The sequence below is a fragment of the Lycium ferocissimum genome, chromosome 10 (assembly GCF_029784015.1).
Source record: "Lycium ferocissimum isolate CSIRO_LF1 chromosome 10, AGI_CSIRO_Lferr_CH_V1, whole genome shotgun sequence".
Taxonomy (NCBI): domain Eukaryota; kingdom Viridiplantae; phylum Streptophyta; class Magnoliopsida; order Solanales; family Solanaceae; genus Lycium; species Lycium ferocissimum.
In genome coordinates this window covers 41,010,902-41,034,707 of record NC_081351.1, presented here as the reverse complement: position 1 = coordinate 41,034,707, position 23,806 = coordinate 41,010,902, and the positions used below count along the sequence as shown (strand labels likewise).

The 23,806-nt window shown below is 35.8% G+C and overlaps 1 protein-coding gene across 1 annotated transcript in view; it reads right to left on the bottom strand.

Annotated features, from left to right (window-relative positions):
• Positions 1-20,079, bottom strand: part of LOC132035441 (uncharacterized) — a 39,910-nt gene extending 19,831 nt beyond the window's left edge. Inside the window, exons 1-2 of the mRNA XM_059425723.1 lie at positions 19,977-20,079; positions 19,750-19,874 (exon numbers count right to left, since the gene is read on the bottom strand). The gene's annotated coding sequence lies outside the window, so the exon portion shown is untranslated. The remainder of the gene's footprint in view (positions 1-19,749; positions 19,875-19,976) is intronic.
• Positions 20,080-23,806: the final 3,727 nt, after the last annotated feature.

Below are 23,806 nucleotides of genomic sequence, written 5' to 3'. Positions count from 1 at the left end.
AGGAGGGGTGTGATTCCACATGAAGTTCATCCTTGATCACATCGTAGAAAAGCAAGGAGCTATTATTTGAACAGAAAACTATGGTAATTTTGTCTATAATGCCAGCACGCTTACCAGTAAAATCATCCAAATCATTTATACTGGGTGTCAAAGACAAACCCTTCCACTCTTGAGTGTGGAGGTTGTACACATGACCCCAATACCTCGGGTCCTCGCCGGATAAATCATCAAGCCAAGATCGGTATGTCTTTTGCCTCTAAGGACATAGAGTTTCCTCTCTGCAGCAAATATGAAGGGGTCACTCCGGTAAATGGCATTTATCAAAGAAGAAATGATTTCCCATCTGGTACCATTATGTTTGAACACTCTCCTTGATATCTCGAGTGACTCACTGTCATTGAATGAGCCAATCGCATACAACTCATCATCCATTACAGCCCAACTAGTCATGTCAAACAAAATACTCTCTGGCGAGGACTCACATTTAAATGATATATTCTCTCCGACAAGGACTCGTATTCAAATGAAAACCACATATCCTTATCTTCATTAGAAAAAGGATTATCACCATAGAGACAAATAACCGGTGAAGGCTTAGCCATTGGAAGAGAGGAAGACTTATCTTCGGTAGCCATTGGAGTCTTAAGTTTAGCTTTTGAACTTTCTGAAGCCTTGGAAAGGGATGAAAAAGGCAATGTGCTTTTTAAAATGAACAGAAAGTGAGAGCAAATAGAGTGATATATATAACTTGTTGCAAAACCAAATACTACGGTGTTGTGACAAAAGGAAATAACGGGTGTATTTTTGTATTTTACTAGCATTTGTTTTACTAGACTAGACTACACTAAAGGCGCTTCTATCTTTTCATATTTTCTCAATTCCTCGTTACTCCTACTATATAGAAAATAATCCCTCTCTTAAGTTGTACTACTACTTAAAAAGTTTATCATAATTCAAAAAGTTAAATACTACTATATCTTTCTTAAATTCATGCGATAATTGTTTGTCCCTGATTATAAAATAGGTCACGTTAGAATTAAATGTTAAATACATTATGTAAAATTGTTGAATGTGACAACTCAACCCTTCGTTTTGAGTTTTAGCACCTCGTTCCTTCGTTTGAGACTTATTATAGGTTCAGGTGATGTTTTGGGACTTGTATGTATGGTTAAAATTGTGATTTGAGGGACTCGGATGAATTTAAGACAAGAAATCACATTTCAACTATTGCAGATTTTATTTTTCTCTAGTGCATTATAGTGCTTCGCAATCGAAATGCACCGAGTCGCGATCGCGCAAGCTTAGCTTGTTGTGCTTTGCGGTCGCGTTCCCGCAAGATTCCGCCAGATTGCTCTTCAAGATCGCGATGAAGGCTGGTTGCAAATATAAACGCTAGTTTTCGGATGAAGACATATTGGTGCGTTCATACTACATTTGTTGCACTGCATACGCAGATACTGACGGTGGTAGTAGTGGGGCTCGGGAGCCAACTTAAAGAGTGTTTGGAGAGTGTCGTGGTGAACTTCTTGGACTATGTCACAGTGTCTTGGAGTTTCTGCTAAATTTATTGTTTAAGGAATTACATGCTTTTATACTTATTTAGGTCTTTGGGGGTTATTTTTTAAAGAGACGTATACCATTTGGTTAGCTTATCCGTTTGGGCTAAGTATCATCATGGTTTAGACAAATTGAATCGTGACATACAAACATACAAATAGTAAATCAGTAATGAATATTCAAAGTAAATATTAATTTATCATCTCTAACTAATTAAGAGGGTTATTCTAGGAGAACTTTGTCATTATAAAACTACAAAAAAGAAAAAAAAAATGCGGGTTCTTTTATATGACCAGATGTATCGTTGTCTTGTATATATTTAATTTAAAATAATTTGCCAAAAAATGTCACGGACAAATAATACATTAACCAGCTGTGATCTAATGGATAAGAAACAAAATGGAGCACAGTTTTGCTATGCTGATAATGGTAATATTGGGGCGCGTGAGTAGTGTATATATTTAATTTAAAACAATTTCCTAAAAGATGTCGCGGACAAATAGTACATTAACCAGCTGTGACCTAATGGATAAGAAATAAAATGGAGCACAGTTTTGCTATGCTGATAATGCTAATATTGGGGTGTGTGAGTAGCGTAAATCACATTGTCGCTAACCCCTTGTCCAAGAGCTGAATATCCTTTCCTCTGTATAACCGACATATAGGATAATAGGTAGGGTGCCAGGGTGGAGGGTGAATGTAATGAGTATGAATTTTGTTAACACAGAAATCTCTCTTTTATTTTTTTATTTTTTTTAAACAAAATATATTCCATTAAATCTAAACAAACAAAAGGAAGTCCTAAATATTAATGTCACAGCTTAAATAATGAACATATATTGTTTGAACTAATATAACCAAAGCTGTGGAATAATGTCTTCAAAATTCTTTTGCAACTCTTCATCATATTGAAATCTTTCAAATGAGAATTTTTCGAACATGACCTAATGCTTCTTGTCTTCATCCTCTCCCTTTCCCCATTCCTCTTTGCCTTCCTCCTCTTCTTCTTCCTCTTCCTCTTCCCTCTCCTGCCTTTCGCCACGATGCTCCCTCAGGCGATTATCAATCAGCGCCTTTTCAACCCTGGCACGGGAAAACTTCTTGTTACGCCGTACGCACCAAGATTGGTGCCATGCTAGTCCTTGCGGGCTTGAAAAGCCCTGCCCACACTTACATATGTGGGTAAGGTATGGGTGTACACTCTTTGTGTGTTGCTCAAGCCTGTCCCTGGTGACCATATTCAAGAAATCTTCTTTCTTAGAGGAGAGAGGGAGAGATTTGCTTTCTTTTTGCCTCTTCTCTTTGTTTCAAACAGATATAATTAAGAAGTAGTGCTATGAATTAAAACAAAACCAACTACGTAAAAAATATTTCTGCATATATCTTGCTCTTCGATCCTTTTCTCTTAAAAAGTACTAAAATAGTAAAGTTTAGGCTAATAACATAACAAATTCAAAAAACCTTATTATGCAATTTTATCGTTTATCAAAAGTTAGATGAAACAAATATCGCTGATGTGGCGAGAGAGTGTATTACACTTTCCATTGTGCAACTGGTCATCAGTTTGCAGGGGGTAAATAAATTTACTTTTTAAATGTTCAGGTGTGTAATAGGTCGCCTGTAGAGTTTAAGTGTGACATCGACATTTTAGGTATAGTTTAGGGGTCAATCTATGTCTTTTGCCAAAATATAATATTGGGGCCCGAGTAGTTTAAATCACATTGTGGCTAGCCCCTTGTCCAAGAACTGAATATCCTTTCCTCTCTATAACCGACATATAGGATACTAGGTAGGGTGCCAGGGTGCAGGGTGAGTGTAATGAGTATGAATTTTGTTAACACAAAAATCTTCTTTCTTGGAGGAGAGAGGGGGAAATTTGCTTTCTTTTTGTCTCGTCTTTGTTTCAAACAAATATACTTAAGAAGTAGTACAGTGAAGTAAAACAAAACTAACTTACGTAAAAAATATATCTTGCTCTTCGATCCTTTTCTCTTAAAAAGTACTAACATGGTAAAGTTTAGGCTAATAATATAACAAATTCAAAAAAAATTAATATGCAATTTCATCATTTATCAAAAGTTAGATGAACTGAAATAAAACAAATATCAAAAATACTTTTTTTTAATATTCAAATCCTTGCAAAATTTAACCAAAAAAATTGAGAACAATAAAAGTTCTTTATACTACAAAGAAGCTAAAGGGCATTAATAAAAAGAAATTCAACGAAAATAAGCTAATTAGTTTCGTTAATTACATTCACCCTGCCAGGATGCAGCGTGAGTGTAATGAGTATGAATTTTGTTAACACAAAAATCTTCTTTCTTAGAGGAGAGAGGAAGAAATTTGTTTTCTTTTTGTCTCGTCTTTGTTTCAAACAAATATACTTAAGAAGTAGTACAATGAAGTAAAACAAAACTAACTTACGTAAAAAATATATCTTGCTCTTCGATCCTTTTCTCTTAAAAAGTACTAATATAGTAAAGTTTAGGCTAATAATATAACAAATTAAAAAAAATTAATATGCAATTTCATCATTTATCAAAAGTTAGATGAACTGAAATAAAACAAATATCAAAAATACTTTTTTTTAATATTCAAATCCTTGCAAAATTTAACCAAAAAAATTGAGAACAATAAAAGTTCTTTATACTACAAAGAAGCTAAAGGGCATTAATAAAAAGAAATTCAACGAAAATAAGCTAATTAGTTTGGTCTAGTTTAAAGATATATAGTTGGATTGTTTGATAGCTAATTAAGAGGCAAGTTATTCATGTATTAAATCACGTGTAAGCAATACCACGTTTGGTAGCTAGTTAGGAGGTAAATTATTCATGTATAAAATTAATACGATGTTTGGTTTGTAATTTAGAATTCTTCATAACTAATACTCCAAGTGTTTCAATTTATATGACCCTATTACCATTTGGGGAGTCTACGAGATGGTTCTTTGACCACGTTTTCCTCACTTTTTTTCTAAATTATTTGAATTATAAATTATCATGGCTTATAGTACTTTTTATGTAGTTTCTATATGTATAAATTTTATTTTTACAAACATGATAAATCTATGCCAAAATTTACGGTCAAAGTTATAAAATTTGACCCTTGTACTCTGAAAAGGTTCACATAAATTGAAACGAAAAGAGTAATATTTATGAGGTATCTATGTATTATTCTAAATGTAAATACATTACGAAAGTTTGTTTAAGAGGGGAGAATGTAACGCAACCCCTCGTTTTGCGTTTTAGCACCCCCGTTCTTTCATTTGAGACTTACTATAAGTTCATGTGATGTTTTGGGACTTTTGGGTATGGCTAAGATTGTGATTCGGGGGGCTGGGGTGAGTTTCCGACAAGAAAATCACATTTCAGCTATTAAGAGATTTTTTTTCTAGTGCATTATAGAGCTTCGCGATCGCAAGGCATTGAGTCGCGATCGCGCAGGATTAGCTTTGTTGTTCTTTGCAGTCGCGTTCTTGCAAGAATTCTTTGAGATCGCGATGAAGGCTTGTAGCAAGTATAACGCTAGTCTTCGGATGAAGACATGTTGGTGTGCTCATACTACACTTGTTGCATTGTATGTACATATACTGACCGTGGTAGCAGTGGAGCTCAGAAGCGAATTTAAGAGTGCTTGGAGAGTGTCGTGGTGATCTGCTCGGATTATTTCGCAGCGTCTTGAAGTTTCTGTTAGATTTATTCTCATGATTTAAGAAATTACCTGCTTTAAGACTTATTTAGGTCTTTTGAGATTTTTTCTTTTAAGAGATGCACACTATTTGGTTTGCCTATCCGTTCGGGTTAAGCATTATCGTGGTTTTAGATAAATTGGATCGTGACATATAGATATGCAAATAATAAATCATTAATAAATATTCAAAATAAATATGAATTTATCTTCCCTAGTTATGAGGGTTGTTCTACGAGAATTTTGTCATTATAAAACTACAAAAAAAGGAAAAAGAAATGCGGTACTTTTATTTGAATTTTAATTTTTCAACATCTATCGATTTCTTTTATGGGAGTATTTGATTTAAAATAGGCTTAATACATAGATAGCCCCTTAAACTTGGCATGTTTTGTAAGATAGACATATAAACTTACATAGTGACCAGATAGACACTTAAACTTGTCCAAAGTGTATTTTTTAAACACTAAGTCCACCCTGGCATATAGCGTGCTGTGTATTTTCTTTTGAGCGCGTGAAGCCCAGCTCCTTGAAGTTGATGAGACAAAAAAAAAAAATAATAATGATAAGAAGTCCCTCTTTATATAGCTCATACTCCCATTAACATATAAAAGACCTGGCCCCACATACTTTTCTTCTTCATCGTTGAAAACACCATTGAAGGCAAAAAAGTTCAGCGGTCATACCAAATGCTTTCTTCTAAATCTCTCGTAGATTATTGGAAAGAAATCTAATTCACGTACTTTTTCATTATCTCCAATCTCCAAACAAGTTGACCACTAGGTAATGGGGTTGTTCTCTGTCATTGGACAGAAAAAGTATTATTGAAGACTTGTTGGTCTCCAAACCAAATAACCCTAAGGTGTTTTGGGGGCTTAACGAATCGTGTCAAAGGGTATGAAGAGAAAGAGTGCACAGGGACGAGTTTGAAGAAATGTCTGCTTCTTCTGTGTGTTCTTGGATTAACATTAATGTTTATCATGTATCTGCTATTATTAGGACTGTTGGATGTAATCTAATGTTATAAGGTCATTTTGATGTCATTCTGCAATTTGAATGGAATTATGGATTCTGTATGCAAATTCTTTTAGTTGATCGATGTTGTAAATCAATGTTTCAATCAAATATATATGAAAGAATTTGGAATTACTCTGTGTTTATAAGTCCTCCTAAGGTGATTCTTAAATATGGCAAAACAGTTGCATCTTCACTGGGTCACTCTATCATTTGATGAAGCAACGTAGCATTTCCTAATTTTGTTCTGGCACTTGCAACAATGTTTCTGCAATTTTTCTAACACTTGCAACAATCCCCAATTGAAAGATGAAATTTCCACCTTTTCATGATTTCATCTTGATCTTTGTTGAAGTATGGATGTTTTTTGACTTTAAAATTAGAGGGATGTTGTTCAAACTCAAGGAATTCGATAGAGAATTGAAGGAATTTGATCTTTATTGTGATTGAAGAAAGCGTGGGGATGAACAAATGAGGGGTATGATTTGGCTTTGGACTATTATTTGCTTACATGGAAACAAAATTACACGTGTTTGCACCATATTTTCTTTCATGGACTATTATTTATTTATTTGTCACATAAATGACGTTTTGACCTCACACGCTAGGTCTGCATTACAAATGTGTTTAAAAAAATACATCTTTGACAAGTTTAAGTGTGTATCTGATTACTTTACAAGTTTATATGTCTATTTTACAAAACAAATCAAGTTTAAGGGGCTATCTATATATTAAGCCTTTACAATAAGTTTAATTTGCTAAATGATGTGGAGGACAAATAGTACTATATGATAAAGCCACCTGTAACCTAGTGAACAAAAAAGGTGCTCTAATAAAACAAAATGGGGCAAAGTTTTGATTGGTGAAAGGAGAAGGTGATAATGGTGATATGAGGGGCGTGAGCACTGTGATAGGTACACTAGTAGCTAGGTAGGGTGCATGCAGAGGACAGAGGATAGAGCATGGACTATCAATTTACACTAACACAGAAATCATTTTCTTAGAGGACAGAAGGAGATGGAGGTCTCGACATGCTACTATTTGATTTTTTTTTTTTTTGCTCTCTCTTTTATTTGTTTCAAAATTACACTCTTTTAATATTCAAATTCTTGCAAAATTTAACTAAAAATTTGCACAAAAATATGAGAACAATAAAAGTTCTTGATTTTATACTACGTAGCTTCTGAGGGGCAATAACATGAAATACAACGAATATTAGTTTGGGCAAGTTTAAAGATATGTGTGATGTGTCGAAATTAATTATATACACAGTTAAAAGTTGTATCTCAAGGGTGGTGTAGTGAGTTTTACGGAAAAATTAACAAAAATTTTGAGAACAATAGAAGTTCTTTATACTACATAGAAGCTAAGGGGCATTAATAAAAAGAAATTCAACGAAAATATGCTAATTAGTTTGGTCTAGTTTAAAGACATACTATGTGATATGTCAAAAATACTTATATACACAGTTTAAAAGTTGAATCTCAAGGGTGGTGTAGGCTCGTTTTGTGTCAGAATTCAGATAGGTAGACCCAAACTAAAGTTACTCTTCAGTGTAGAGAGGAGAGGGATAGGCAGAGGGAGAGCTGAGTTGTCAACATATTATTTGATTTCATCTTTTTTTCTTTTTTCCTCCTCTTTTCTCTTGAAAAACAAATATAGTAAAGTTCAGCCTAATAACATAACAAATTCAAAAATCCGAACGTAATGATTCAATTTTTTTCAAAAGATAGATGAATTGAAATAAAACAAATATCAAAATTATATAATACATCAAAATCAAATAAACACTCAAAAAAAATCCAAAAAGTCATTTTTTATTGGATGGAAAAAAACACTTAATCGTCCCTGTGAGGTCCGAGGAGGGTAGGACATATGCAGGTCTAACCACTACCTTTGCGGGTAGGACGTATGCAGATCTTACCACTATCTTTGCCAGGTAGAGAGATTGTTTCTGGTAAGTTGTTTCCTTTTCATAAGTGGAGATAGAATAAAGCGTACATAATAAAGGTGTTACTGTCTGTTCTTGATTCAACACACTTCTACAATAGTGTCCGAGTAGATATTGTTATTTTCTCTCGAGGTGAAAATTACACGTACGGTTCTGGGACGGAGATTCTTTCAATTGAGGTGACGATCGTAAGGAGGTAGGATGGCAGTTGGTCAGATCTAGGATGGATCGTACATGGATGGTAGCTGAAGTCGGCGGCTCTCTCAAGGTTTCCTGATCAGAGATCTTTGTGGAAGAGGATGAAGTTGGCCCTTGCGAACAGCTTGATGCACTATCTCCTTTCAACCCTTTAAGCAACCTAAAAAAGTATGTAACTACTAAAATAATCTATATCTATATCTATAAATTATAAAAGTACGAATAATTTTTGCTAAATGTTCAACGGCAAAAATTTCCCCAAGGCTTTTATGCCCTTAAAAATTTAAGTTAAGTGAGGTTAAAATTGCAATCAACCCCAATTTAAGTTAAGTGAGGTTAAAATTGCAATCAACCCCTAACACATATTGTTCTTTAATCTAAATAGTCTAAGGGTTGCCCCGAGCACAAATTTACATAGTCTAGAGTCCTATAATTTATCTACTTTTGATTTTAGATAGTTCGGGTGAAGAGAGGATACAGAGAGACGCAGATATTGAGTATAATCCAGCAGGACACAGAAAGACGCCGATATAGAGTATAATTCTTTTCATCACCGCCGATATGCAGTTCAAAACATAGTACCCTAATTTGTTTTGGACAATGGTTCTCCAGTTGGTATGGGATTTGAATTTATTATGAATCCAAATACTTTTATAAAAGAAGTCATTGTTCTATATTATTCATCATAAATTTTTTCAAAAGTTATTGTTGTAGAAGAAGATAAGAAGACTGTGAAAAGTTCTCGATAGGTATTCTTAGTTCTATTTTGTTCTTTTTTTTCCTTGCTCGAAATTGAGTATTGCTTCTGAAATTGAATAATGTTTTGGTTTGGGGTCATATGTATGAATTAGAATACATATATGCAAACTTTTCTTTGTTTGATTAGCTGCTACACAAGTCTTATCTACAAACTTTTGAGGTAATTAGAATGGAAATTTGTGATTTAATAGTGAGTTAAGTGCTAAATTTGATTTCGAAGTGTTTTGATAGAAAGCAAAAAAGTTTTGAAATAAAATTTCATTTTCTATATATTGTTGTATATAATTTTAGATTTTGTCACCCTATTCAGTTATGTCTTTCAATTTGCTAACGAAAGATAAACTTTCCTATCATAGTTTGGCTTTGCTTTCGTTTAGTTCCTTTATTTATCTCTCCCAACTTCTTGATATCAAATCTTATGAAAAGCTCCTCTTGAAGCCTCGCAACTTCATCATCATTGTTTCCTGTTATTATCATGTCATCCACATACAACAGAACAACAACATGCAAGTCTCCATGTTTCTTAACAAACAAGCTAGGATCTGAATGTGACGCAGCATATCCACAAAAATCTAGATATTGAGCAATTTTTCCATACCATGCTCGTGGAGCCTGCTTGAGTCTATAAAATGCTTTCTTAAGTTTGCAAACATAATCAGGATGTAAGTTAGAGATATACCTGGGTGGTTGATCCATATAGATATCTTTGTCAAGTTCCCCGTACAAGAAGGTATTCTTCACTTCAAGTTGCCATAATTTCCAACCGTACGAGGCTACTTGAAGTGAAGAATGCCTTCTTGTACGGGGCTCCCCCTTTTTCTTAGCTCCTCTGCAGCTGTACTATTCGAGGAAACACCTGTGATGGGTAAGTTTGGAACTCCAGGATTCAAGATTTTAGAAGCCCCTCCTTCTGAATCTGCTCCATAATACGAGGAGACTTCATCAAATATGACATCACGAGAAACAATGAAGCGATGAATTTTCAGGTCCATGCACTTCCAACCCTTTTTTCTTTCGTCATATCCAACAAAGATGTATTTCCTTGCCTTGGCATCTAACTTGCTTCGTTGAGAATCTGGGATATGAACATAACAGATAGAGCCAAAAACTCTTAGGTGTTTGATGTTAGGATTTTCTCCAAACATTAATTCATAGGGTGACTTCATGTTGTTTGGAGAAAGCGGCATCCTATTGATCACATATGTTGCACCTTTCATACCTTCAGCCCATAAGGCTCTAGGTAAATTTTTAGCATGAAGCCAACTTTTACATGTCTCAGTTAAGTGTCGAATTTTTCTTTCTGCCACTTCATTTTGTTATGGTGTATCAGCACAGGTGAGTTCTCTTTTAATACCATGCTGACGACAAAAAGAGAGAAATTCTTCAGAAGTGAACTTACCACCATTATCAGTCTGCAACCGCCTTATTCTGGAACCGAGCTCGCCTTCAACCGTTTCTTTGAACTCCATAAACTTGCTGAAAACTTCTGACTTATGCCTCACAAAGTAAACCCAAGTGAATCTAGTAAAATCATCAATGAGAATTAACATATAAGAATAGCCGGAGAATGAAGGAGTTCTTGTTGGCCCCATCAAATCACTGTGAATTAGTTCTAGAGGAGCATTGCATCTTGACAAGGATCTATCAAACGGAAGACGATATGCCTTTCCCTATTGACATCCTTCACAAATCTCTCCTCCACCAAAGTTGCTTAAGTTTGATAATCCTTTTACTAGATTGAATTTCATCATAGCTTTTAATTTATCCATGCTAAGATGCCCAAGTCTAGCATGCCACAGATATGTATTATCATTGTTACTCATCTTCTCAATATATGAATTAGAGGCAGATAAGACATATAAATCATTAACTCTCTTACCGGTATGAATGATATTTGCCTTGAGTTCTTTGATATTTTGAAGGAACTTCACGTCATGTGGGCCAAATAATAGATAACTTCCAACATCTACGGCATTTGCAACTGAAAGTAGATTTTTCCTCATAACTGGAACATGAAAGACACTGTTGAGAGTGATAGAGTCCTCCTGCTTCTCGTTGATGACAACAGAGCCTTCCTTCTCCACATGATGAACTGAGTTAGCTGCTGTTACAATGACATCACGACCATTATATTTTTGGAAGTTGAAAAATTTAGATTCATCTCCGGTGAGATGGTGCCCACATCCTGAATCCATAATCCAGTCTTTTTCAAAATTGATCAAAGCCATGGCATCTACTGCTCGAGTCTCAGCTACAAAGCACCTTCCCCAGTCTTCTTCTTCTTCAGCAACTTTCTCAGTTTGAACCGTATTACTCTCTTTGACTCGACAATATCTTTGTATGTGTCCTGTTTTGTCGCACCGATAGCATTTGAGAGGCTTCTTACCGTGATTGTTAGAAGACTCTTCCTTCCCTCCTGGTGAGCTTGAACCACCTGAGGGTCGAGAGTGCAACCTATCTCTTGCTTTTCCTTTAAAATTCCTCTTATCGGCTACAAGAGCATTTCCTTCACCTTCTTTGACAGATACACCAGCCAACTGTTTGGCTAATAACTCCTGTGACGATAACAAATTCTCAAATTCCTCCAAGGATGGTTGTTGAGCCCACCCTTGAATTGATGTAACAAAAGGAATATATTATGATTTCAAGCCACGAATGATAATTCTTCTCATTCGTGCTTGTAAATAGCCTCGTCCTGATTTAATAAAGAGATTTCAGAACATAAGTTTTTAATCTTCAAGAAGTACTTGGCGATAGAAAGATTACCTTGAATGGTGTTGGCTAATTCGTTCTCCAAAATATGTGGCCGAGCTTCTTCCTTCTTGTTGAACAAATGATCAAGGATCCTCCATATTTCATGAACTGATTTACACCTTATAATATGATCAAATAAACTGGGAGAGATGGACCTCTTCAGGATGAACTCCGCCTTGGCATTTATCTGCTTCCACTTCTTACGTGCATCGTTATTTTTCGGTGTGTCGGTGTCAAGACCCAAATCATGGATCATGCGGGCACCCACACTAACCTTCCCTGGTGGGCGAACCCTTCAGATAACCACCTTAATTTGATACCACATGCGGAATAAATGCTATTATTATAAGAAATTCCCAAAATCTGGTCTAGACTCATACAAGAGCTTCTAAGAAGTTTACAATTTGAATAGATAACGGACTCAAAGCGGATACGACTTCGTTGAAGGATAGAGAACAACGAAATCTAAGGAGAGACTGCGGGTTGCAATATCTCAAATAGCTCACCCAAACGCCTTTGACGAATGCCTCGAAACGGTCGTGAGACTCCGAACATCGCTCGAAAATAACTCTACACTCCGGAAGGAGTGTAGCAAAAATATGATGAGCACAACACTAGGCTCGTAGGTATCATAGGCCGACAATGGTTAGTTCACGCATATAAACAAGAAGCAACTAACAAGTAGCGAGATAAGTAATCAAACACGGTCACACATCTAGCACACGAGAAAGTCTTGCATTAACGATAGTCACGGGGATCTCAATATCTCGGATTATAAGCCTAGGGAGAATTCTATAAACCTCGATTCCATCCAGCCTTTAAAATAAATACTCACAAACAACAACTCAGTAATTCACAAATCAAGAATCAATCAGAGAATGTGCCATGCAATGACATGAATGACCATTCAAATGGAGTGCTATGCAATGCAATGTCGTGCTATGCAAATGTTATGCAATGCAGTAGTCACCTCTCACACTCCACTCCCGTACACACATGCTATGGCAATGCCTCATAGTCATGACCCATGGGGGACCCGCGAAGTCCATGTACCACTCGCTCCGGAATATAACCTCGGATCACGAGCACACTCTCACGATCCCGCAAAGACCTCGGGCATCGGACACTCCATCGTTCCCGGCAAGAAACCTCGGGCAACAAACACTCACAATCTCCCGGTAAAAACCTCGGAGTCTCTCTGTCACTCTCAATCTCCGGCAGAAACCTCGGAGTCTCTCTGTCACTCTCAATCTCCGGCAGAAACCTCGGAGTCTCTCAATCACTCTCCTCACCATTATAACAACATAAGAGTAATATGAAAGCATGTCATGCATGATATCAGTCTCAATTATATCACCAATATGCAATAAACAAGTACAAGTCATATTATTGCCCACGGCTCAATCATCAATATTACCCTTCCCTTTCATAAGGTGAGGGAGCTAGTATGTGATAAAGATACAACTAGGTGATAATTACATCACATAGCACATAGAATATGGGATGCATGCCTCGCATGGAATCAACCTCAATAATCACCGCAATCATAGGTTCCATAGATTCATACTAGGAATTGCAATTCAATATTCAATTCTCAGTAATAACCTTTCTCTTCCATATGACCAGTGGGATAACAAGAGAGAGAGAATTATATCAAATACATGAAATCACAATACAATGACAGCTCACATAACAATATCGTAATAATGGCGACGAGCCCACATAACAGTATCACAATAATGGCGACAAGCCCATAACGGTGGCAATACCAACCTAGATGGAATTTACCTCCACACCATGCCCGAAGGCCTATCATGCTTTCCCGTCAATCACTACTATTTACATACGTTTCGCTAACCGGAGTCTAGACATAAAGTAAACCGTAACCTACCTCAATGCCGAACAGTGTCACGAACTTTCACGCCAAAGCTTTTTCCTTCGAAGTGCTTCCGATCGGACAAGGTCTTTAGTGCTTATTCGTCACACAATATGTGTACGCTACCCAATAATACTTCAACCTATATTAAGACGCCAACAACTATGATTAAGCTACGGGGGAGATTCAAACGTATTCTAACGTTAGTAACTCCTTTCTAGATGTTTAGGCGATGTTTTCTCTTGTATCTAAACCAACCACATACTACCAATACAACATCAATAATTATGTGTTCAATACCAATCCGGACAGCCCACACAATATTCTAAACAGCCACATTCATAACATGCGCAATAACGATTCACATACGGCTTCGACATTCTCAAGTTACTTTTATTAGTTTGTAGCCTTAACGTTTGCATGTAACAACTTATAACAGCCCATCCAACATACAATATGATGTATATTCTTAACTTATAATTATTCTTTCCAACTTAATGAAAACACAAGTCCAAAACAGTCCACTACCACAACATGTCCAAAACAATCTCTAACCGACAACATAACGATGTTCGGAATTCTTGCAAACGTTTACGAACATACTAAGCCAACCACATGCGATTTTTATACATCATTTCATGTCTTCTTTTCATATAATTTCAGTAAGTTATGACCAGCTATCCACACGACAAGTACAACATCAATTCATACGCAACTACGCTATATCGTCATTTTTATAATCCTTATAACAACTCACAAATGACTTTAGTTTCAACTCCAACCATTAAACACCTTCATTTCCATCATAAAATTCATGATAATAACAATCAAAATATCAAGTAAAAACAGTTCACTAACTTCTTCACAAAACAGTCCACACACGGCTACACCATGCTTCAACATCGCTCACATAAAATCATAGATTCAACCATTTTCATACTAACATAACTTCACCTTTAACCTTCCAATTCTTTTCATTCTTTTTACCATGAGATCTATGATAGTAACAACCATATTTATTAAAGAAAATCAGTCCATTAATTCCACCAAAACAGTTCCTACGGCCAACTAACATTCCAACACCAACTTTCATGATTTTATGCATGCGATTCATGTTCGTCAAGTTACAACCATACTTCAACATCAACACATATAACCCCATAACTACCATCATGTTCCAACATCAACACACCTTATTTCATGCATACAACTTATATTCACACATCTACATCACCCTTAATACATGAAAAGAAAGTTAGATCTTACCTTGACAACTTGACTTCTCTACTTGGCTAGAGTTGGTGACTTGAGATGGAAATGGTTCTTGTTGCTCCAAAGACTATCTTCACGTTTTAGGGACCTTCTAAAGGGTTGAAACACCTTGGAAAATAATTTTTGGATCAAGACTCAAAGGGCTCAAAAATCAGCCCCTTGGCCGAATGCTCTCTCTCTCTAGGCTTAGGTTTTCTTTCTTTGTGTTGTGTAGTTGAAATGAATTGTGATGGCTGATTTCTTGGTCATTATTTGGTTCAACTTTGATGCCTACAAGTTGGTCACATGCTTCACTTATGGCATGATTCATTCCATTAACTTTACACTTTAAATTCCATTTTTTTTTCTACAACTTTAGGCCAAGTGTGGCCAAGCCTCACCTTCTTGTTTCTCCTTTCTTCTTTCTTTTCAATTGTTTACAAGACAATTGTATGTGTGGTGAATGATTCATACACCACCCTTTGTCCATTGTAATTATGCCAAGATGAATGAGCAATATTTAATGTGAAATGATCCCTCCACCATGTTATGTCCTCCTAAAACAATGTATACTTTCATAAAGTAGTAGATGCTTAAATATTCAAATGCATGCCTCACATGGATGCCTTATTTTCAGTCACTTGGCTGAATTCCATACTCATTTCTTTCAATTTGGTTGTCCACAATATAATGTAAGTGTAGTGGATGAATCACATTTAAATGTATATTTGTATGTCTCCCATAGTAGTCTTATTTAAGATGACTTTGAGTCATCTTTTGGACATGTCATGTTAATGTTCATAGTGGCTCATTGTTGCCACTAATTTTAACTTAACACCATGATTAAGTAGTTCCTAATTTCCATTAATGCTTCTATACCAAACAAAATTTGTAGATAAATTGTGACTTCAAACGAAATCGGAAGTTAAAGTCTCTACTTTGTATCTTGAGATAGTCTTAATACTCAGCCCGACTTTAATCATCCATATCTCCTTACCCCGATATCATTTTGACGAGCTGTTTGTTGCGTTGCAAACTAGACTCGATGAACTTAATTTTAGGCTTTTGAAACACCTTAAAACTCCTCATATACTAGGAGATATGCCTCCTACAATATAGGCTAAAATCGGGTCCGAGATTTTCGAAATTGTTCCGATTCATTTCGTTTAACTTCTAATCCTCTTCCATCCTCATGTAACCTCTTATACATACATATACACAGTCATTTACATCCATAACAATTCATATACATGTCTCGAAGGGTCCGTAGAATCACAATAACCATAAGTAGAACTCACAAAGCTTCGACGAAACTCCAATCGAAAAAGTATATTCCTATCTTTTGTCCATCTTCTATATCATTACTAATAATCTCAAATACTTTAAAAGGTCACTCACATTACCTCATATACATACTCATAACGCGATTTCAAATCCTTTAGGTTACCAGGTCACCTCGAGATACTTAAGACAACCATATTTATAACGATATTCTTACTAACTCGATTAACTTTCCTTGAACCTTCTTAACTCATTCTTTCTTGTTTTAATACAAGTAGCAAGGATTATTATGGAGTGTGACATTCTCCCCTCCTTTAGAACATTCGTCCTCGCATGTCAAATGAGGACTAAAACTCGTCAATTAAATAACCGAATCACCCGTTATCGCGGACTATAGGCAAAGAAGATTTGACCACGAAAAGGGTGTTTTAGGAATATTATGCCTAAAAGTGCTAAACGACCAAATGGGTCGTTACAGTCGGCAGGAGGATTTGTGTTGCTCCCATTGACAACTTCCTAAAAATCCTCGCCAACAAGGTAGGACTCCAAATAGGTCTTCCATACCTTGTAGTTGGACTGGTTCAATAATTTCATCCCCAGTCCATTAGCACGGCCACACACATCCATTTAGTAAAAATAATTGAATCGACCACTAACCCGATCTTGAAAATACAGTATATCCAGAAGCCAACGTATGGATATGGCTCTGATACCATGTAGAGAAATATAGCAGAAGAAAAGTAAATCGGAGAAACCTTCTGCTAGCTCAATATCGTTACTAAGATTGGAAAATTCAACTAAAAAAGAGGAAGCTTTGGAAGGAGAAAGAAAATTTAGATAGGAGAACTTGGTTATGGAAGAAAGGCTCTCTTGAATTTGCTAGTATTATTTAGTTACAAATGGTCAAGGACACCCCTATTTATACTTGTCTAAGGATGGTTCTACAAATTCTTCTAGATACATCTATAAGAAAAATCTAGCAAAACCTTATCTTCTAGCAATACTCTAGACTATCTAGAAAGCTCTTCAAGATATTTATCCAAGATACTATACTAGGCTATTCTAGAATCATTACTAAATATCTAGGATTTTTTGTAGTTCCAAAAAGTCTACTTTATAATTTCACTAGAAGAGAGTACTACAATGCAGGATTCTATCACCAAAAAACCAAGAAAGAAGAACTTCACGTTGTAGTAAATACACGAGCATAACATATGCCGTTATAAGTAAAAAGATTAATTCACAAAGATTTAGCTAGATTACAATTTATGCAGCAGCAAAATGTGAAACAAACTCCATTCTTATATGGATTTTTTTTCCTGTTCTATTGTTGTCGTATCATTTGTGTGGTGAATGGATTGGTTTGGAGAATCTAAACACAATATCTTAATTGGTGTGTCAAATAACTGATAAGCTTGTCCAACGGTCCATGGCGGTCAAAGAAACCATATAATATAAAGAACTTCAGTCAAGGTAACTCCTGCTGTAGAGCCTGTCACCTCAAAAGCTAGCTCATAAGGTGAGTTTTTCCCAAGACCATACGAGGAGACAACCTCATTCTCTCAATCTACGCGGGACACTCAACAAGCAGAATGTCATCCGCAAGACAAGGCATCATTGACTGGCATCCCTCAGAATCTCAATTTAAAAGCTCCTCTTTATACTCCAAACATATAATTGTACCTTAAAAGATCGCGACCAACACATATCAACAAAGCAAGTACATTGAAATGGAAAATAAAGCTAAGTTTTATTTACAAACTATATTTCCTATGTCGGACAAGGCTTTACCCAAGGAGAAAAAATAGAGACCAGGCTTGACCGGACATGATTGGTCAATTTGATTGATGAAATACAAAAAATAGAGAAAAAGATGGTAAATGCAGTAAATGGACATAATCACATAGACAAGCCACAAGTAATCTGCTGCAGCACCTTTATTAGTTCGGCTATCATTACTGTGTTACTAATGGCTCTGCCCATGGACTTGAGTGCAATTTCTTTAGATCCTTTCTCCTGCAAAAGAAAGCAGGAAGTAAATTTGTCAAGACACTAAACTCAGAAATATTAGAACATAAATATCCTCAGTTTCTAGAGAATCAATGGAATTGAATATACGGTTTACTCACAAACTGAGGGCATAGCAGACAAACTAAAATATTGCGGCATGCATGGTAGACACATATTGAAATTTAGTTTAAAATATATGACCATATGCTGATATACACAATAGTGCAATACCATGGAATTTTTTATACTCCCATTTTATCCTACTTCAGATATATTTCTCATCCTTTCATTGTCCACTCAGTAAAGAACCATTTTTTATCAGCACTTATACATACTTAAGTAACTCAACCAAAACAAAGGCACTGCAATACTTCTTTCCAACCTGAAACAATTCTCCTACTCTCTCATAAAATTGCTCTTGTTTATTTTCACCTAGTTTCTCTTTCTTGCATTTTTCATTTATCAAAAGATCCACTTTTACCAGAATGGATCCAATTTCATGTAAACCAAAACAAATAAACCACACACCATTATTTCACAAAACCGCCAAAGAAACATAGAAAATAAAAAGGTACAAGTGGTTGCATTTATAGAGCCCGTTTGGATTGACTTATAGCTTAAAGCTGTTTGCAGCTTATAAAAAATTTAAAAAAAATAAGTTGGGGTAGCCCAACTTATTTTTTTGGCTTATAAGCTATTTTCAACTTATAAGCCGCTTTAGATAAACTAAGTTAAATGGGTCTAATTATTTTTTTGAGCTTATTTTAAGCACAAAATGACTTTAATTTGTGCACCAAACACTCAAAAAAGCTGAAAACAGCTTATAAGCCAACTTATAAGCCAATCCAAACGGGCTCATAATGTACTTTACAGTTTACATCCCTCATTGAGTAATTGTTTACTTAAAGAACTTTTATCAGCATTTAAGGATATTAATCTGATCCAATTAGAATACTTGATACTCTGTAGTTGTACATAAATAAAGTATAGAAAATATTCTATTTACTCTTTCTATTTCTGACCATCGGACCGGGAGATTCATCGTATATTATCTCAGATTAGTCTAGCAATGACCATCATCCGAGGAGATTCATAGTATATTATTCTTAGATTAGTCTAGCAAATAGCATAATAGGGGCTAGGGAACTATACTAGCAAGCAACCCAATTTATTGTAGAAACTTTTGGCCCTATAATTGAAAAATAATCAATGTCACGGAGTTTCAAATTCCACGGATGGACCTCCATGGCAATGGCTATTTTTCAATCACACGGGCTGAAAAGTGACTATTCATGAATTTTATCTCTAGAAAGGTCACCCAAAATTAAGCGCACAGATGCACGGCATAAATGATCATACACATTTACGAAAGTAGCCAAAATGTCTGCATAGAAGGAAAATTGTAAAGTACCTGAAGAAGATTGGTAGCATAAGTAATGTAGTTCCTCAATCTGCCTTGTGTTGTTATTCTTATCTCATCCTTCTTTATAGGATTCTCTGTTCTTGGCTTTTGCACTTTCTAATACCTATTCATCACTTTTTAAAAACACAATAGCACACATTTAGTGCCCAAAAATCACAACATTCCCAAATCTTGAAAGAATCAGTTGATAAAGGAAAAAAATAATTAAATCTTACATTAGTGTTAGTTTTTTTAAACACTGTTTTCCTGTGAAGAACATTGGCTCTTGAATTGCACTGCTCTCTTTTTTTTTGCCTTGATGAGAATGATAGTTTTTTTTTTTTTTTTTTAAACTTAATTTTTTCTTTTGGTCAAGATGGTATTCAGAAAAATATGGTTAATTGTGGCCAATAAAACCGCTTAATTATACGATCTCGTTTATGACCTTGTTTTATGAAATAACCACGTGTTTAAATTTTCTGATTTTCAGCATTATTATATTAAAAGTTTGATTGCCAGACTAAAAGAAAAAAAATGCAGTAATGGTTTATCCAGAACAAAAGGACATAAATAAACGAAAAAAAAATGGTTGGGGTCAAATTGGATATGTGGTAGGTTATTTTTTTCCCAGTATATGTGTTAGGTGTCACACCCCAACCTTGGGGGTGTGGCCGGCACCCGGCACCCGAAGGACCGAGCGAACCAACTGTGATATCTGAACTCTGTAACGTGAATCATAGGCCGACAAGGCCGCTGAATAACAATAGTAAGAAGTATATCATAACAATACGCAGCGAGAGAAGGCCCAACAACACATATATGCATAACTAGGCCGACAAGGCCACAACCAAGAAAGACAACTAGTCGAGAAGGCAGCAAGGCCAAACCCAATACCTGTACACTGACTGATAGTCTGTAAGCCTCTAAGAGCACTAATATGCATCAACTGGTCGGGACAAGGGCCCTGACGTACCCATAGCTATACTCTCTCTCTATATATATGCATGCATCTTATTTAATGACTCTGACCAGCAACTCCGGAGAATGGAGTGCGAACATCCCTGCTGAACTTTGATATCCTACTGAGAAAGGTACACCAATGCTCTACCGTACACGTGGGCATGATCACAGCGCACAAAATGCGTCAGTACGAAATATGTACCGAGTATGTAAGGCGATAAGTGTAAATATAACATAAGCATAAGAGATACGGATAATCATGGGAAAAGATCTAGAGACAACCTGAAACTCTGAACGAGGCCACTGAGGGCAACCATAACTATGACATAAATGTAAATGCATGCCCGTAAAATTATTCCTCACTATGGAGGCATATATCAGATCATATAACAATAATAAATCCCTCTGTGGGGGTGAGCTCATCATCATAACATCATCTCCTTGCCAATCGATCGGTGGCAATGCACGACGTGCCTACCCGCCGCCTACAACACGGCTCGGTAAAGAAAGAAATACATCTAGGTGCACGGACTACGTCCTACCCGGCCGCCTACAACACGGCTCGGTAAAGAAAGAAACATGTCTAGGTGCACATATAAGTGCCTACCTGGCCGACTATAGCGCGGCTCGGTAATGAAAATAAATACATGTATATAAGTACAATGCAAGACTGACCACAGAAGAAATATCATGGAAAGAGTCGGAGTGACCTGTGGTCGTTACCCTCCGATTTTTAGTATTGTTGCTACGTTTATCATTATTTGATCATTAGGCCAAAGAAGTAAAAGTATAAGGAAACATCTGTTATACCCTATTTTAACCTAAGTCAAAATAGTTTACAACATCCGGATAATTCCGGGATTATTTAAAGTTAAGGAGTCGCCACCTAATTATTTACGGTGAATTAGGGCACCTAAGGTTAATTAAAGTAATTATCTAAAGTCGATTTGTTTTTAAAGTCTACGAAACCAAAAAGATCTAGGTAAGGGTTCAACTAACCTAAATGGAAGGTATTAGGCATCCTCTAGGTTCCATTAATAATGGTTAACTGACCAGACTCAAATTTAATTAGGCTAAGTATAAGTGTAACATCTTAAATGTTTGGAAAATAGTTTGTATATGTTGCTAAAATTATAAATAGGAACATAATAATGTTATTAAAAATAAGACTTGTGGAAAATTATAATTTTTTTACGTAAAGAGTTTAATTATAAATAAGCTGAAAAGGGTGTGAGATCGTGCAACGTTTTACAAATATTTGAAACAACGTAATGACTAGGTATTAATTGTTTTAACAGTTATATATATATATATTGAATGACTAGATAAAATGGATGGATAGATAATACAGAAAATAATTTTATAAATAGGCTTTCTTTAACTATTCACTCAGTAAGATAAATATTTTAGTGAAAGACATTTGAATTAACTCCCAACCTATAGTAATTTATTCATTATTAATTAAAGACTTGGAGATTTTGGGTATCAATGAGATTTTTAAATTTCTAAGATAGTAAAAGTGGATCATGATTCTTTTAGCCCAAAATAGATAATCATGCTATTTTAAAAATCAATTATTCTAAGGAAAATAAGTATTAGGTGTTACACCTTGGAAAATTTCCCTTGGCGTACAAGCGAGTAGACTCACAAAGGGCGTGATGAATACGAGGGTTAGATAAGCAAGGAAGAGAAACTGGTAGTCCTAATTAAGATTTCCAAAGACATCCGAGTAAAGTGAGAAAGTTGTTAAGGGAATCGATGTTACAAGTTAGCGCGTTGGACGAAAACTATGAGTATCGGGTTAGTGATACCCTAAGGATGTTATGAAGGAGAGTTATAGTGATCCCTAGGTTGCTAATGAAGTGATAAACAAGTGTTAAGAAGGTTCCATAAGGATTGGAGATCAAACGAAACGGCGAGAACAGCTTGGGCGAAAGCAGTGATTTCCACGACCACTTCCACGGCCCATATAATATTCCACGGACCGTGGAATGGTTCGTGGAATGGGCAGCAGAGGAGAGGTCTGGCTGGTCGTGAACCACGACCGGTTCCACGACCAACACGGGTTCCACGGACCGTGGAACGTCGTGGAAGTCCCGACAGCTGAAATGTTCTAAGTTTATATAAGTGATGCCCACTTCATTTTATTCATTTCCATACACGACTTCCACCCTCTCCACACCTCTAGAACCTTCCAAGAATCTCACCCACAAGAAAACCATAGAAATCAAAGATCAACAACAAGAAATCAAGTGAATCAAGTGAAGGAAATCTCATGGAAATCATCTAAATCAAGAGAATCTAAGGGAGGTGAAACTAGGGTTTTGTGCAAAGGGTGTATTATCATCTAAGGCTTGTTCCTTCATCATCCAAGGTATGTTTTATAGTATTTTCATAATGTTAAGAGTATTATAAAGTTGAAACACTTGGATTACAAAAGAATACATGAAATGGGTTAGATATGGAAGAATAATGTCATCTTGAATTGGTAGTTGAAATGAATCACGAAAATGGATATGTAGAGATTGTAAATGCGTTATAAATGATATCTAGAGTATGAAATAAGCATTGGGTGTGAGAGGATACGACGATGGACTTTTAGTCATAATTATGGAAAATTGAAGTGAAATTATGAAATGCGAATCATGTGAATGAATGTTGGTATGTTGTGATCATGAATAATTTATAAATAACGTTTAGGCCATGGAATAAGTGTGATATATGAGAAGATGTGATGATAAGTTAAAACCACTAAGGGTGGAGAAATTGGAGGAAATTGGTGGACTTTGCTATGTGTATAAATGAAGATTGTTGGTTCCTAGATTGTGATTATTATTGTGAATGTTTGGGAGCTGAAATAGAATATGGGAAACGTAGTAGAAACAAAGGAGATGCTGTCCAACTTTCTTTAGAAATAGAAGTCCGTTCTTATAAGTTCTTAACTAACGATGGCATGAACTCTCATGAAGGTAACGACGCGATATTGAAGAAGAGCAAGTGAGCTATAGCCTAGCTAAGCGACAAAGGTATGTGAGGCTAAACCCTTCTTTCTATGGCATGAATCTTACGGGTCTTGTGAAACAACATCTTTCCTCTTCCATGAAAT